This window comes from Aedes aegypti, chromosome 1 (genome assembly GCF_002204515.2).
Source record: "Aedes aegypti strain LVP_AGWG chromosome 1, AaegL5.0 Primary Assembly, whole genome shotgun sequence".
In the NCBI taxonomy this organism is placed as follows: Eukaryota; Metazoa; Arthropoda; class Insecta; order Diptera; family Culicidae; genus Aedes; species Aedes aegypti.
In genome coordinates, this window is record NC_035107.1 from 89247029 (window position 1) to 89265391 (window position 18363).

General features: G+C 38.8%; 1 protein-coding gene across 2 annotated transcripts in view; it reads left to right on the plus strand.

Moving 5' to 3' along the window:
- The first annotated feature begins 902 nt into the window (after positions 1-902).
- Positions 903-18363, plus strand: part of LOC5574996 (protein wings apart-like) — a 61791-nt gene continuing 44330 nt past the window's right edge. The window contains exon 1 of one of the 2 annotated variants that reach the window (XM_021841905.1): positions 903-1412. The gene's annotated coding sequence lies outside the window, so the exon portion shown is untranslated. The remainder of the gene's footprint in view (positions 1413-18363) is intronic. The other variant, XM_021841909.1, reaches the window with a different exon arrangement.

Below are 18363 nucleotides of genomic sequence, written 5' to 3' on the forward strand. Positions count from 1 at the left end.
CATATGAATTTGAGCCAACAAACTTGCCAACAAACTTACATCTTGTCACCTTTATTCACAGAAGAGAGAATCGATGAAGAGAAATCGATCATGCGACTTACGTCATTTTTCTAGCACATGCTTGAGTTATTCCGACGGTTCCGAAAGAAACGCCAAAACGTATGCTTTCACTTATACCTTCTTTCGTCTCACGGATAAATTGCTGTTGTAGTGTTTCAGTCCATTCTTAAAATATGGGTCCGTTTGTTTGAATATTATATACCTTTTGTGGACAAGCATGAGGGCAGTTGCTTTAAAAAAAAACCTTGCCGAAGTGAATCGAAAGTGTCAAGAATAGGATCCGGTTCCCTGCGATGGCAACGGCAAATTTGAAAGCCACTATGTGAATATTGCTCGTCAAAAACTGCTCGAAAAAGCACTAGCAAACGCCTGAATTTAGTCGAAAGGGATAACAGGACCGCGAATCGCACAGCTCTAGCCTTCGCGCCGCGGGAAGTACTTTGCGGTCGTGTGCGTGAAAGTGACGGCTGGCGGCACACTGTTGCGCTCTCGCTTCAACAGATGCACAATTTTTTTGACAAGATGTGAATAGGAAGTGATGCCAAATTGATTTTGATTTATTGGAACTGATTGATAATTGCAAAAAATTGAGGACACCACGATGAAACTGTCAGATGACCGTAAAATTATTCAATTAAAAAGTTAAAATGGGTTTTTTTTTAAGTTATAATGTTGAATATAGTGTTTAATATGTCAATTAAAAACTGAAGAAGGGGTAAACTTCAATATATTTAAAGTACTGTCAGTGTTTTCCCTACATCTAGCCACACTGCATCTTCAGACGTTTCGCACGTTTGTTTGTGTTAGTTTTCAGACATTTCTGGACGTCGTCGTCGCGTTTTTAACGTCTTCGTGTGTCGCTGTTCTCTGCGTGCGCTAGTGGAGAAAAAGGAAAACTTTCGCGTAAATAAATAACTGCGGTTTTCGGGACGAATTTTGCGTGTTTTTCCGCCGGAAATCTGCACCAACCGATCGCCGGACGGTCGGTCGCTATGGAATACGTCGGAGGAAGTTGGATTCAGTGCGGGAACCGTGCCCAAAAGTGTTTTTCCGAGAGATTTTTTACCTTCGAAAAGGAGTAGCAAGCAGCCGAAAAACCGAAAGGTGTGTGTGAGTGAGTGAGAAAGGAACGGACGGAAGGAGGAGAAAGCGGGAAGGTCGCCGCCTGCAGCGCGCCCCCTCATCGACAAACAGGAGCAGTTTAAAAAATTTACTTTTCGGGTGGCTGCGATCAGAGTGAGAAAAAGCACCTTGGACTGGATATCGAAGTCGGAATCGGACGGGAAAAGTGCGTATGAAAGTGCAGCAGCAGCAGCAGGCGCTGTCATTCACTCCGTTTCTGTTTTCATCGGGTAAAAATGCACACATTTTGACATAATGAGTGGGAAAGAGAGCGAACGACTCGAGCATAAGGATGATCTCCTCTGGGGGGTGTTTTGAACTCACAGAAGCATCATCAGCCCCGCGGATTTTAATTTCTCCTGGCGATTCATCATGAGAATTAATCGCCCGAGTTGGATGTGGAAGGGGAATGGGGGGCATGCAATCGTCGTCATTACCGCCGCGTGAAAACGGCAACTTTTTCCATTCTCTGCGTTGATCAATGAAAGCTTTGTGGTGGCTTTTCTCTGGCTTGCTACGATGCTTCCCGGAGCTGTCACTTCGATAGCAGGGCTGGTAGCTGAGAGACTTGATATGTTTTTCAATATTTCAAGCCAAACTTTTCAATCCGACGTATCTGCAAAAATAAACAAATCGAGATTTGCTTTGCATGGGCTTGACAAACGCATAATCTACCTATTGTGTCTATAAAAGCAAGCATGATTTTTCAAATCGGCGTATCTAACACTCGGATGGTTTCGAGAAAAATGCGATGCAAAATATTGTAAAGCATTTTAAATCCTGTTTAAAATGTTTTGCATTTTTTCTATTGCGATGTCTACTATAAGTTGAAAAAAAGAACACTGTTTCTAACCACTATTAAACAAATCCGATTTGTTTTGAATTTAATTGAAAAACAGGTAAAATTAGAGAATAAACCCTTTTGCTTTGTGCTGCTCACATACACCATGGATGATTCGTCGATACCATACCTTGATTGATACATACACCTTGCTTGATGCGTCGGTTTGACAGTTCGTTTTGCACATCCGTCACGTCATATACACCAGTATTGTTTTGAAGTTGCACATACACCGGTTTACAAATTCCCATAAAACTTATTAAACTTAGTCAATTCGTCAGTTTCAACTTTCAACGACAACGAATATTAGTTTCCGAATGTTTCCAATTTCAACTCGACTAAGAGGAGCACCGGACGGAGCCGTAAATAACAAAAGCAGGAGGAGAACAGTTCTTGTGCGAAATTTGGTGAGAAATATTGTCTTAAACCGAATACTGATGATGTTCCACATCAGTTTGCCGACCCGTCAGCTCGCTCAACTGTGGAAATCCAATTCTCTCGATTTCCAACATGTTTAGTGATTTGGAAACAGTATGACGTATCTGGTGTTCGAAATTTTATGTTTTGATTCTACATATAGGTCGCTTTACTATGAGCATATGTACGGTGTATGTGCTAGCATGAAAAATGTTGACAGTTGAGTCGCTTTGCAAACGAAGGGTGTATGTAGCCAAATTAAAAACACTGAGTAAAGTGCACATAGGGCATAATTTTAATTTATTTCTAAAAATCAAAAAATGGATGTAGGAATACTTTTATAGACACAATAGGTAGATTATGCGTTTGTCAAGCCCATGCAAAGCAAATCTCGATTTGTTTATTTTTGCAGATACGTCGGATTGAAAAGTTTGGCTTGAAAGTATTCCTACATCCATTTTTTGATTTTTAGAAATAAATTAAAATTATGCCCTATGTGCACTTTACTCAGTGTTTTTAATTTGGCTACATACACCCTTCGTTTGCAAAGCGACTCAACTGTCAACATTTTTCATGCTAGCACATACACCGTACATATGCTCATAGTAAAGCGACCTATATGTAGAATCAAAACATAAAATTTCGAACACCAGATACGTCATACTGTTTCCAAATCACTAAACATGTTGGAAATCGAGAGAATTGGATTTCCACAGTTGAGCGAGCTGACGGGTCGGCAAACTGATGTGGAACATCATCAGTATTCGGTTTAAGACAATATTTCTCACCAAATTTCGCACAAGAACTGTTCTCCTCCTGCTTTTGTTATTTACGGCTCCGTCCGGTGCTCCTCTTAGTCGAGTTGAAATTGGAAACATTCGGAAACTAATATTCGTTGTCGTTGAAAGTTGAAACTGACGAATTGACTAAGTTTAATAAGTTTTATGGGAATTTGTAAACCGGTGTATGTGCAACTTCAAAACAATACTGGTGTATATGACGTGACGGATGTGCAAAACGAACTGTCAAACCGACGCATCAAGCAAGGTGTATGTATCAATCAAGGTATGGTATCGACGAATCATCCATGGTGTATGTGAGCAGCACAAAGCAAAAGGGTTTATTCTCTAATTTTACCTGTTTTTCAATTAAATTCAAAACAAATCGGATTTGTTTAATAGTGGTTAGAAACAGTGTTCTTTTTTTCAACTTATAGTAGACATCGCAATAGAAAAAATGCAAAACATTTTAAACAGGATTTAAAATGCTTTACAATATTTTGCATCGCATTTTTCTCGAAACCATCCGAGTGTTAGATACGCCGATTTGAAAAATCATGCTTGATTTAGTAACATTGGATAATAGAAATATTAGCACAGTGGGATTTCGTTTCTGGCAATATGATCAAAATTTAATTGCATAATTGACCTTTATCCAAAAACTGTGTATGAAAATTTGGTTCCAATTCTGAACCAGAGCGCGAAAAACGCACTAAAACTAGAACAATTTCTGTAGTAAATCCAGAAGGAATTATAATAAGATTTCCGTAGAAATATGGTTAGGAAATTCAGGAGGAATTATTAACCCATGACTGTGGTAGTTTAGCATCACACTGAGCAGGCCATGCCTTTGGGACAGATTATTATTACTCAAGCTGTCAAGAAGTGTAGATTGAAAAATTCAACCATGATAATTATGAGAATGATATGATTCTTTTCGGAATTGATTCTAGAATTAGTGCGATTTTTGTTTATAAATGGTACATAAAAGAATTACAGAAAAACTTTTGCAAGAGATCGTAGAACAGTTCTTGCAAGAACCGCTAAAATATTTCCTTAAGAAATTTTTGAAAAGATAAGTAGAAATTCACATGAAATGTAGGGAAATTAAGAAAAATAATAGGAAATTTTTAAATGGTTCACTGAAGGATTTGCAGTCAATATATCTGTAGAACAAGATAATGTGTGAGCAATATCTGGATGCATTCTAACAACAGCGTGTGTCAACGTAGTAAACGTTGTATTTATCGTTGAGTCTATAAATCATTCGTTGCTAGATTGTTTACTTGTTCAGACGCTTTCACTCTATCAGGTTATGGGCCAAGTATAGCTGTTTGCAACTGGTGTAAACAGCAATCAGTCGAAAAGTGAAATTTCTTTCGCAAGAAGCCTTCAGGCAATTCTGAAGCATGTCCGTGAGAAGAACGAGAAACGGATTACCACCAATTCCAGATGGTGTTCCGGTTGGGAATGGAGAACGAACAAGCGATCCAGCTCAAGTCTTCGGCTCCGGCGGCCAAAGGGAAAAAGCAAGAGCGTGTGATTTGCGGACTCCGTCCAGTAGCGCTTCCCATCATTCCCTGAGAAAGCTGAAACATCGAGAGGACTACGCAGCATGAGCGTTCGGAATGCGGATGGTAATGATCAAGGAGGGAACTTGGCGAGCCGCCAAACCACCGGACGATGTGCAGATTAACGAGGACTTTTTGTATAGTGCTTTGGCGGCAATTTGCCTCAGTATCGAGAAGTATAATTACAGCTTTGTGCAGAACGCATGAACGGCCATACACGCTTGGCACAGTCTCCCAACGGCCTTCCAGGGCAGTGGAAAGTATCGCAAGATTAGTCTCCTGTGGAAGCTGTCGAGACTGGAACTCGAAGCTACATGAAATTGGCTTCCTGCTTAACGACGAACGCATGTCGTAGATCCTCATGATGAGGCTGCCTACGAGATGCGAGCCTATAATCATGGGAATGGACGTATCAGGTATCATGTGGACGGCAGATTGGGTGAAATCAAAAATTCTCCAAGCGAGCAAGAAGAATGAATTGGCCATGTAGCTCGGAGTAGATCGAAGTAATCACCCTTTTTGAGTTTAATCTAGTTACCGATCAACACATCTCCCCCTAGTTACCCAATTGTTTAGACAGACTAACAAGTCAAAATTATGTTTATTCTCAATCATCCCTTCGTCCTGTAAAGACCTAAATATAAGAAGTTCCTTGTTTGACCACTGCCTCTCAATCACTACTTCAAGAGGTTAAGGACCCTATGCGCAGAGAATTTGTACACGGGATTCCGCAGTTCACCAATGCTGGACTCGAGAACTGGAAATTTTAAGTTGAGAAGTTACTGAAGTCGGTCGAATTACTGGACGCGGTCAATAAGGATGTGCTAAGCGTCGAAGCCGAGCTTCTGCAATTTCAAGAAATGGACGTGGAAGGCTGTGAACCTGATAATTTCATCTATCCACGACGACTTGTTGGATGTTATCCGGGAGAAAGAAACAGCGAAGGACATCTGGACCACTTTGGAGGGAATCTACACCAAGAAGTCGGTTTCCTCACAGACGCTGATACGCAAGCAACTTGTAAAGATCAAGATGGCAGAAGATGCATCGATCAAGGACTAAGATTTTTGACGAGCTGATCCAGAAACTCAAATTGGCAGGAGCGAAACTTCAAGAAAGTGATCTGATGTCGCTATTCGTTATCCTTCCGGAAAGCTACGATCCTTTGGTTACAGCGTTGGAAAACTTGGGAGAGGAAAACCTGACCCTGGATGTCGTCATAGAGAGATTGTTAGTGGAAGAAATGAAATCCGATCGAATAACCGAGGTATATCAGAAGGAGCTGTTTGTGAAGCTGTATGAAGAACGAAGCGATAAATTCCTGGGACGATGTCATCGATGTAAGAAAAAGAGCCATAAAGCGAAAAACTGCAGAAGCGAACTACCAGCGGAAGCGAATGTGGCGGCCAATAGAAAAGCTTGCGTCCATGAGCTTTAAGTCGACGGATAGCAGTAGCCAAAGAACAGTTACCTTCAAGCTAGACTCCGGTGCTAGTTATCACCTGAATCGGCAGGAATATTTTGTTTCCTTTGAGAAATAGAAGCAACCTGCTGTTCTTTCTGTGGCGAAGGACAATCAACCGTTAATTGCATGGCATAAAGGACGAATTTATGGAACCAGCAGCCGGGGAGTCACGTGTACAACAGACAACGTACTGTACTGTAACGCTAGTTCTTGGAACCGGTAGCTAGACCATTCAATGAAAGATCAAGCGCCGATGGATATGGTTCCTGATGACAGAATGAATCTAGTTGATGCTGGAAACTTGCGCAAGAGGGGGATATTTTCGAAGAAGACCATGGAAGTTCCGACGGTGTAGCGACGAATGAAAATCAACGTCAATCAACTGATGAGTCTCCTCAAGACGTTCCAGTTGCGTTTTACTTGCATCAAGATCGAGAGCAGCAACGATTTTCCCTTGGACAGGTCTGCGAAACGCTTGGAAGTAACGTGCCCTCATCCGGATGTGGTTTTGGTGTTCCCTGGAAATAATTCTCAAGATGACGAATCAACACGCATGAAAGTTATGAAAGGGTTATCCGACAATTCGAGCATACAGGTATGATCACGTTAAAAGACCACCGAATGACAAGAAGCCAAAATGGATACCGTAAAATGGGGTGAAGTTGATCACTTTCGAGCAATTCTCTTCTGTAACTCCTAGTAGAATGCATGTATTATTATCCAAATATTTTTAAAACATGTACTGGTTGGATAGGTATCAAATTATACAAACGAAATTTCGACGAAATGTTCACTTAATAACAAAATCATTTATTTTAAATCAAAAAGTGAAGTTTTTGATTCCGGGGTGAAGTTGATCAATTATTGCGTTAAGTTTCCTAAAATAAAGAGATATGCTTTTCACTAAATTTGGGGTCACTGAATCTGGATCAATCCTCAAAAAGCTTACAACTTAATGATATATCGGTCAATTTTTAATTTGAATGTTGGAAATTATGGAACATATCACATTAAACGCCTAAAGGTATGCAATTTTCTTTGAAATTAGCAACTTGCGCACAAAAAAGTACATTTTTTACTCAGAAAATGATTGTTTATCCACAATGCAAATTCAAAACTGGATTTACAGAATATATCTGCAATGTATGAAACAATTTATTTAAATGTAGTATTTATAGAGCCTTGTCGATAGTCGATTGTTTGGAGAAGAACCCTTCAACAGTTCATCAAACATTCCATAAAAAATCTGTTTTCCCATGGTATAATTATCTTGAATGTCAAACCGAACTTAGGAACATCAAGGGCAGCCATCAGGTAATACGACGTCATAAATATTGTGCTAATTGAAACCGAATCATAGATCTCTTGCCAGTTTATACATGTGGGTACGTGAATGATCAACTTCTCCCCACTGATCAACTACACCCCGAATTACGGTACGTCGAACCGGAAATGGTTTTGGTATTCCAGCTTATAAACCCAATTAAAGAGATCGTCGTCAACAATGTTCGATTCTGTAGAGTAGAGTACATTTTTTAGGATAGACTGGTTAAGAGGGGGTGTTGAAGATCGAAGTAATCATCCTTTTTGAGTTTAATCTAGTTACCGATCAACATGTACCGATCAGCTGTAGACCATACATCCGAGATATCAGGTGTGGCCATTGGAAACGTTGAGATTGACGCTGATGTCGATAGTGAGTGCTGTAGCCTACAATCAGTGACCTAAGTTAGTAACCAAATGCTGTTTTTCAATACAAAATGCCCAAGTTTAGGGTGCTGTATTTCAGCTTCTGATAGTCCAAATTGGCTGAAATTTGGATGACGAACTACGAATAACTTGAAATTTTGAATGTAAGGGAATTATTACATTGCAGTCATTTTAAATAGAGTGTCAGAGGGTTGTTCAAAGACAAAAGTAAGTAACCAAGAGACTTTTTAATATAATTCGAAAACGGCAAGTCGTGGAAAGTGGGTTTGTTCTGCAAATTTGTGTGACTTCTGAAATTGAACAACTTTGTGGATCAGACCAACCACCTACAACATACCGTTTACGAATTAAATTACAAAGTCTTTCGGTTACTTACTTTTGTCTTTGAACAACCCTCTGAAACTCTATGTAAAATGACTGCAATGTAATAATTCCCTTATAGGCAAAATTTCAAGTTATTTGTAGTTCGTCATCCAAATTTCAGCCAATAGTGGAATGTTAAGTTCTTCGTAGGACTCCCACTTGCTAACAACGATTCTGAACTCCACAGAAGTGTCCATAAAAAATGTCTCATAGAAATTTATCTTCTTGGTACCAGTTCGGTTTCTTCTCTTATGAGGTCTGTGCATTTTTTCTAAGACACTCAGTCGCTACCAGCCCTGGCCCTGGCTTTGTTTTGAATTTTGCAATATATTGTTTACAAACATCCGTCCGCTTCAGTTTTGTCCACAGAAAAGGAAGGTTTCCTATTACCAACTACGCGCGAGGAGTCCAGTTGCAATTTTACGAGAGGTCTTCGGTCCCTTCAGGAGTAGTGTTTGCACTGATTACACATTCAAGCCAGTCGCAGTGTTGCATCGCGCGAGAAAGCGCGAAGAGAAAACGAAGAAGAAAGCAACCCACCAACCGCAACACATCTGCACGGAGGGGGGAATGGTCTTTGACAAAAAGATGGTATTTTCGTTCGCGTTCGCCACAGACAAGCAACGGGACGACGACGACGACGATGAGATGTCCGTCATGCTGCTGCTGGGGGCTTGCCAGTATTGGTGAGGATTTGTTGTTGTAAACATAAGAGAAAAAATGTTATTTCGTCTGCGATGCAGCAGCAGCACCATTTTTCGCTGTAAACCAGTTTTGGATTAGAACGAGATAAACCCTTCACCGTACCGTGGCTTTCGACTACCTGCGGGGTATCCAACATGATCGTCGCCGTCGTCCTCCCTAGTGTGTGCCATTTAAAGTCAGTTTCGGATTGGAACTTTAACAAACTATCAGACCCATGGCTTGGAGTTTGCTCAATGGGTATCATAATTCGACGGATGAGATCTCTGTACAATGAAGACAATGTATAAGTTGCGTTACGGTTAGCTAGACCAGTGCATAATGAACTCTGATTAAATTATTCAGAAATGTTTGGGAGCAAAATCATGTTAATACAACATTTCTCGCGTAACAATTCAAAAGGGCCAATCCTCAGATCGTTGACTCTGAGAAAATTCGATTTGAATATCATTCAACACATTTTCAATTCCTATTTTTCAGATTTCAAATCAATCAATGTGATTTCTTGCTAGTTGAGTGACGATTTACTGTTACTACACACTAATAATTGATTTTATTCTGAAAACTGACAAAAATGTGGAAAAAAAGATGAGTTTAAATGCTTGGCCCATTTTCGATTTTCATCAAGGCATGGGCCTTTTTTATTGGCCAAAATAGAATTTTATTAGCGTGCTTGGCCCAAGGCTAGGCCTTTTCGGTTTTCAATGAATGAGCAAGAGAGAGTCATTGGCCTCTCACCATGCTAAGGCCAATGACAGTTTGCGAAATTTTCCGATTGTAGGCCTTCTTGATGGAGCGAGAACCAATCATTGGCCTTTTCGAGCGGGGACCAATGAATGATTTGGAAAAAAGCGGTTATTGGCCGTTTTGAAAACCGAGTTTATAACGGTAAGTTTTATGATTATGTTGACAGTGTTTGCATAGTTTGTGGGTGTTGGGAGATGCTATCGAATGGTATCAAAACCCGATTTGTTTACAATTTGATCATTGGCCCTTTAGAATTGTTACGCGAGATTTGTTCGTGCAATGGGTTATACTTTGTCGTAAGTAAGTCTTGCTGGAAACATCAATTAGGTATTATTTTTTCTTCAAACCTAAAGCAGGTGCAGTGTTTCGTGTAGTGGCTGCCTTTCTACATATAAAATAACTCGTAAATACCTGTGCCTATATGGCATCACCAATGACCACTAATAGGAAGTGCCGTTCCCAAAATAGAGAAGATTAGCATGGTTCAGATGTTACAATCATATGCATACAATAACAAAGCAAGCATGGTTCATGACAATCATTAATTCATTTCATCGCGTAAGCTAGGCTTCGGGTGCTACACAATCTAAAAACGTGGTTTGCCACCATAGTGATGAATTTCAACTTCTAGGGCTCTCTGAAAGTTCTGCCAAGTTACTTTCAGAATCGAGAATCGTATACCAGCTACTTGGTTTCGCCGACGACATTGATATTGTACGTAACTTTGGGACGATGGCTGATACGTACATCCGACTAAAGGCTGAAGCTAGGCAAATCGACTGAACATCAATGTGTCAAAGACGAAGTACGTGATAGCGAGGGGCTCAAGAGAAGACACGGCATGCCCCCCACCTCGAGTTCATATTGACGGTGATGAAATCGAGGTTGTCGAAGAATTCGTGTACTTGGGCTCACTGGTGACCGACAACGACACCAGCAGAGAAACCCAGAGACGCATCGTTGCTGGAAATCGTGCCTATTTTGGACTCCGCCGATCGAGCAAAGTGCGTTATCGCACGAAGTTGGCCATCTACAAGACGCTGATTTAGGGGAGTCACGTAGCCTCGAGGTTACGCTTTCGCTTCGTAAGCGGATGGTCATGGGTTCGATTCCCAATCCTCCCTTACAAAAAACTCCGTCCAGTCACGAGAAGACGCCACACGAAGGACCGTGTATTGGGAAAACACATCCATCCTCCGTCAGTATCGGATGGTGACTGAGACAAACTGATTCTCTTTGTAGGCTGTTGCCTCACACGACACGGAAACTTGGCAAAATGAACCACCGCACACCAATGGACTACGGCTATATGGATATGGATTGGACCAACGGTAGATCTCTCCTCTACCTGCTCGGTATGAGCGAAGTAGCATTAAGGATATAAATAGATTCTGTTACGATATGATAATCGGCATAGTAGTGGCCAAATGCACGGGGTGCCTAACAAAAAAAAAAAAAAGGACGCTGATTAGACCGGTACTCCTCTATGTTCACTATACTCCTTTTTTAAGTGAGCAAATGATGCATGATGTACATTTAACTCGTAAGTTTAAGTTGAAATGTAATACTTGTCTTTAATAAACTTCGTTGAAAGTTCAAGAAGTAAGATTTAAAGTCAAATTAGTTTTCACCAGTGTTTTGAGCGCTTGTCATGTCAAATCCACATTGTTACCAGATAGTATTCTTCATTTATTAACAAAAAAAAAAAAGTTCAGTGCGCATCGTACCTTTGTGCTGTGCGTACACGAATTCTCTCTGCTCTTGGAAGTTTTCTTAAAAACTACCTAAAGCAATAAAACAGTACTTTTCAGTGCTACAAAAACAGTACTTTTCAGTGCTAAAATTAAAAACGGTACTTTTCAGTGCTACTAAAACAGTACTTTTCAGTACTATTTTTTCTATTATTGATCCCTTTACGATCCTTGTTTGGACCCGTGCCTTCGATTTTTCGTTGGACCCGTTGGCGAAAGCTAGCGGTGGTAATCCTTCTTGGACACCGTCTTGGGAAAAAACCTTTCGAAGGTCACGTCTTCTTTCGTTTATTAACTAAACATGGTATCAACAACTAACAAAAGGAAGGGTGAATCTCTGAATTCACTACTTCCTTCCAAAAAAGTGGGTTTTAAAACTGTCACTACACGTGGCAAGAATGGAAGAAAGGACGCTTCCCCGGAATGCGAACTTTCTTCCAAGGGTGAAATGAATAATTGTATCGAAATGAGCAATCAGTTCGATGCTCTAGACAAATTTTCCGAACACCAAATCGAAGCAGCCTCTAGCCCAGGCTCTTTGATTCAAGTGAGGAAGCAAAGAGTGCCGCCTATCGTGGTCAGTTGTTCCGAATTTGGGGGATTTAGGCAGGAGATCTTGAACTCCATTAGGGGAATCAAGGTTTCCTTCCAAATCGCAAAGAAAGGAGACTGTCGCGTTTTGCCGGAAACTCTTAAAGATCGTGAGCTTCTTCTCAAACATCTTGAAGAGAAGAAGCACAAGTTTTTTACTTATGACGACAAAACTGAACGTTTGTTCAAAGTTGTCTTGAAAGGTCTCTCAAGTGACTATAAATCACCTGAAGAGATCAAAAATGAAATAAATGATTTACTTGGATTTTCCCCAGTCCAAGTAATCATTATGAAAAAGAGAACCCAATCTGGCATTGTTCGGAAAGGGCTTTCTCAAGAATTTTATTTAGTTCACTTTAACAAAAAAGAACTAAATAATATTAAAGCTTTAGAAAAAGCAAAACTTTTGTTTGATGTCCGTGTGACATGGGAACATTTCCAGAAACCTGGAGGAAATTACCAGAACCCCACTCAGTGCCGTCGGTGCCAAAAGTGGGGTCATGGTACAAAAAATTGTCGCATGGATGCTAAATGCATGATTTGCGGAGGTTCTTCTCACGCCAAAGACGTCTGTCCAGTGAAGGAAGATACCACCAAATTCATATGTTGTAATTGCGGGGCTAACCATAAGTCCAATTTTTGGAATTGTCCTTCACGCAAAAAGGTCATTGAGGCTCGTGCCAGGCAGATGAAAGATAATATCCGTTACGATAACGGTCGTTCCCGGAATTTGCCTGGTAGAGTATCGAACAATGCTCATTTTTCAGTTAACGATCGCTTGATCATGAATCATACCCATCAGGAAGATCATAATCATGCTCATTCACAAACTAATTTTAATCCGTCGGATAGCCGTTCGAATCTTTCTATTTCGAATGTATCTACCCACGGTAAATCCTTTGCCGATATCGTAGCAGGAAATTCGAACTCCTCCCCTGTTCGATCCATGGGTACCCATTCTACTTGTTTCAAATCAAATGGAAAAAACCCTACCGCCACAGGTAACTCCGCTTCTTCGTCTAACGGAAATTCCAATGGGAAATCACATAACATGTCTGCCTCTGATTTTAATTTTCTAACTGAACAATTGAATCTAATGATTGATGCAATGTTCAAAGCCACCACTATGACTGAAGCAGTCCAAGTAGGTGTAAAATTTACAAATCAAATTGTTATTGGATTACGTTTTTCTAATGGATCCAAATAATAATTTAAATATTTTAAATTGGAATGCTCGTTCTCTGAATGGTAAAGAGGACGAGCTGTTTAATTTTCTTACGGTTAATAACGTGCATATAGCAGTTATTACCGAAACGTATTTAAAACCTGGATCTAAACTCAAAAGAGATCCTAACTTTTTTGTTTATCGTAATGATCGACTTGATGGGGCATGTGGGGGAGTTGCAATCATCATTCATAGGCGTATAAAACATCAACTGTATTCATCATTTGAAACTAAAGTTTTTGAAACTTTAGGTGTTTCTGTTGAAACACAGTTTGGTAAATATACTTTCATAGCTGCCTATTTGCCTTTTCAATGCTCTGGGCAGCAAGTTAATTTGCTCCAAACTGACTTGCGTAAATTGACTCGCAATAAGTCAAAATTTTTTGTCATTGGTGACTTTAATGCCAAACATCGGTCATGGAATAATTCTCAAAGTAATTCCAACGGCAGAATTTTATTTGATGAGTGCTCTTCAGGATATTTCTCAATTCAATACCCTGATAGCCCCACATGTTTTTCCTCTTCTAGAAATCCATCTACGATTGATTTGGTCTTAACCGACTCTAGTCATCTTTGTAGCCAACTGATTACTCATGCTGATTTTGATTCTGATCATGTCCCTGTTACATTTCAAATATCCCAAGAAGCGATTCTCAATCCTATCAGCTCCACTTTCAATTATTTACGAGCCGACTGGAATATATATAAAACGTATGTTGACTCCAATCTTGATGTTAACATTTCTTTAGAAACTAAACTTGATATTGACAATGCTCTTGAAACTTTAACAAATTCCATTGTTGAAGCCCGGAGCATTGCAATTCCAAAATGTGAAGTAAAATTTGAATCCGTGATTATAGACGATGATCTTAAACTCTTGATCCGTCTTAAAAACGTGAGGAGAAGGCAATTTCAACGCACTCGCGATCCTGCTATGAAAATTATATGGCAGGATTTGCAGAAAGAAATCAAGAAACGTTTTGCTCAATTAAGAAACAAAAATTTTGAAAATAAAATTTCTCAATTGGACCCTGGCTCTAAGCCCTTTTGGAAATTATCGAAAATCTTGAAAAAACCTCAGAAGCCAATACCGGCATTGAAAGAGGAAAACAAATTATTACTAACTAATTGCGAAAAAGCTCAAAAACTTGCTATGCAGTTTGAAAGTGCGCACAATTTTAATTTAGGACTTACTAGTCCAATTGAAAATGAAGTTACTCAGGAGTTCGAAAATATTCTCAATCAAGAGAACGTTTTCGAAAATGCCTGGGAGACTGATTTGGAAGAAGTGAGAACTATTATTAAAAAATTCAAAAACATGAAAGCTCCTGGCGATGATGGAATTTTCTACATCCTCATCAAGAAACTTCCAGAAAGTAGCTTATCATTTTTAGTTGATATATTTAACAAATGTTTTCAATTAGCATATTTTCCTGACAAATGGAAAAATGCTAAGGTTGTTCCAATTTTAAAACCAGACAAAAATCCTGCAGAAGCTTCTAGCTATCGTCCAATTAGTTTGCTTTCCTCCATCAGTAAACTTTTTGAAAAGGTTATTTTGAACAGAATGATGGCCCACATCAACGAAAATTCAATTTTTGCCAATGAACAGTTCGGATTCCGCCATGGACATTCGACCACTCATCAACTTTTACGTGTAACAAATTTGATCCGTTCCAACAAATCTGAAGGCTATTCTACTGGTCTTGCTCTTCTAGACATAGAAAAAGCATTCGACAGTGTTTGGCATGAAGGTTTGATTGTAAAATTAAAAAACTTTAATTTTCCAACATACATTGTTAGAATAATTCAAAGTTATCTGTCAAATCGTACACTTCAGGTTAATTATCAGAACTCCAGATCTGAAAGACTTCCTGTAAGAGCTGGTGTTCCTCAAGGCAGCATTTTGGGACCAATATTATACAATATTTTCACATCTGTCAAAAATCTTTGTTTGCGGATGACACAGGCCTCTCCGCCAAAGGACGAAGCCTGCGTGTCATCTGTAGTCGATTGCAAAAAAGTTTGGATATTTTTTCTTCATACATGCAAAAATGGAAGATTTCTCCTAATGCTTCCAAAACTCAACTAATAATATTCCCACATAAACCAAAAGCTCTTTATTTGAAACCTTCAAGTAGACATGTTGTCACGATGAGAGGGGTTCCAATAAATTGGTCAGATGAAGTTAAGTATCTAGGGCTCATGCTAGATAAGAATTTAACTTTCAAAAGTCACATTGAGGGCATTCAAGCCAAATGTAATAAATATGTAAAATGTCTCTATCCCCTTATTAATAGAAAATCAAAACTTTGTCTTAAGAACAAGCTGTTGATATTCAAACAAATTTTCAGGCCAGCCATGTTGTATGCTGTACCAATATGGACTAGCTGTTGTAATACCAGGAAGAAAGCTCTGCAGAGAATTCAAAATAAAATTTTGAAAATGATTCTGAGGCTTCCTCCCTGGTATAGTACCAATGAGTTACATAGAATATCCAATGTTGAAACATTGGAACAAATGTCAAATACAATCATTAATAATTTCAGGCAAAAATCGTTACAATCTTCTATTGCCACGATTAATGCGTTATATGTTTAGGTTAAGTTAGGTTAAGTATATTAAAACGGTTTTTTTTTCTCTTATAAGCAGGTGAAATCAACTCACCTGTAAAAAAAAACTGAACTGCTACGGCAAATGAAATGTAATATGTTGTTAACAAAATGTTAATTAAATCTTAAATTTGTTTTACCAAATTAGGATGATAGTGTTGTCAAATAACACAGAACACCTAGATATAAGAAATGAATGTAATGTTTAAAATGATACTAATAAAGAAATTTAAAAAAAAAAAAAAAATTATTAACAAAATGTTTAAAGGTTCCCCCAGATCTAAGCGACTTTTTACGGCGATAGCGACAAACAATCGCCGCGATCTCGCTGATGTTTCGCTGCATGCACTGTTTGATGAGCGTCTAAGCCACAGCGACGCGATTTCGCAGCGATTCGCGTCGTGTCAGTTAAGATGGTTCCATGGAAGAGTGCTTGCAGCGATACAACAACGAAATCGCGACGATTTTTTGTCGCTGTCGCCGTAAAAAGTCGCGTAGATTTGGGTGAGCCTTAAAACGTCTTTGCCTTTAAAGATAACAATTTCGTTAAGGTACCGTGGGGCAAGTGGGTAATGAAATTCGCATAGTTGAGATCCTTCAAATTCTAGAGACTTTAAATTGAAACAAATGAGGTCGGGTATATTTTTTAGCTTGACTCCCACCAAATATGAGCAGCATGGTAAAATTGATTTTTATGAAAAATTGAAGAAAAATATACAGAAAAAGTTTTTGAAAAATGTCTCCCTACTTTTCACTTGCACCAAAAGTGGGGCAAGTGAAAAGTTTACCGTTTTGAACAATAAATTCAAAAACAAACAGTTATATTCACGATTTCTATAAGCTTTAACATTTGCTAAGGCTTCCCAATGAACAATAACATAAGTAACATGTAAACAAAGAAAATGTTATTCTTTTCACTTGAATTTTCTTCTGTTCAGCTATGTTAGTTGAAATCATTCGACAACATTATAACTGCAACATTTCCAATGTTAGTTCTTACATTATAGGACAGCAATTGCATTTCTGCTCTGTATAATTTCCACCGCTCGTTATTTGTTTTCGAGAAAGTCGGGTATGACGTCGGATAACTCTTCGGGAGAAATCAAACGGAATGCTTCAATAACGTATTTAGAATATTTTTTATGTGTATACCTATACCCCATTTTTATGTTTTGAACTAGCTTTACATAGACATTCCACGAGATTTCCGTGTGTTCTCTAATATTGTAACTTTTCAGTCAACGTCTTCCTTTTATTTGGCTGCCCGAAGTAGACATATTAATATTGCAATGTTTGGCAACAACTTTTAGAGAAGTTCCATGATTTCTAATAGCTTTTAACGCTTGAGTATAGTGTTTCTTGAATTATCCGCACGTTATATTTTTCTATGATAATTGCGAACCATGTTTAGTTATGGCTACTTAAAGAGAAAACACAGATTTAATCTCTAATGATAAACTTTTCACTTGCCCCACATATTAAGAAAATTGACGGTGTTGAAATTTAGTTAGTTTTAGGTCTACGTCGAATTAATTCTAAAACTTTTTTTATTGCAGTTTGAAACTGTCACAGAGGACAACTAAGAAGTGGTACAGGAAATTTTTTCCACTGAACATATTAAAATAAGATTGTACGCCGCCAACTTCTTACGGAGTAACAGTTGACAGGTTAACAATTTTTCGCTCTATTACGCAATAATGGCTGAAAAATCTCAGAAATCTCTTACCTATCGTAATGTTCTCAATGGCCTCAAAGGTTTACGCATGAGTTTAAAATGTTAATTCACATATTCAGTAAAATATATCACTTGTTTTCACTTACCCCATTTACCCACTTGCCCCGCGGTACCTTATATTTTTTTTGGGTTCCATAATCTATGCATCCATAGGTTGACGCACACGAATCTGAAATGGAAAGCTTCAGAAACTTATGTGGAAAACTATGGAATTTATGTTGTCGGTTAATGAATCAGTCCATGAGGCAAAACTAAAGAATTAAATGTGTAACACACACACGAAGTTTGTAAGAAAATCACAACAAATCGATATAGACGTTCATGAATCGATCCATAATTTTAAACACCCGGTTCAAACGTGTGGATTTTTATCAGTAAAGATCATAAAGCTGAACGCAATGGTTCATTCCAAACAGAAACCGACGGAAATAATCGTGCTGCTTTTTTATTCTTTTACTGACAAAAATACAATTAGGTACCGTAAGGACGCCATTCATCGCTCATTTAGCAGCATTTCAATATGTTAAATTTTGTCAAAAATCTGCTGTTCGATATTTTTCACAACTTTTTGCACTAGACACAAGATAAAACATTTGTTTTTGTAGGAAAAAAGTTGAAATGTGAAAAATGTACAATGGTACCGAAATTCACCGCCCATTCTAACTATGAAAC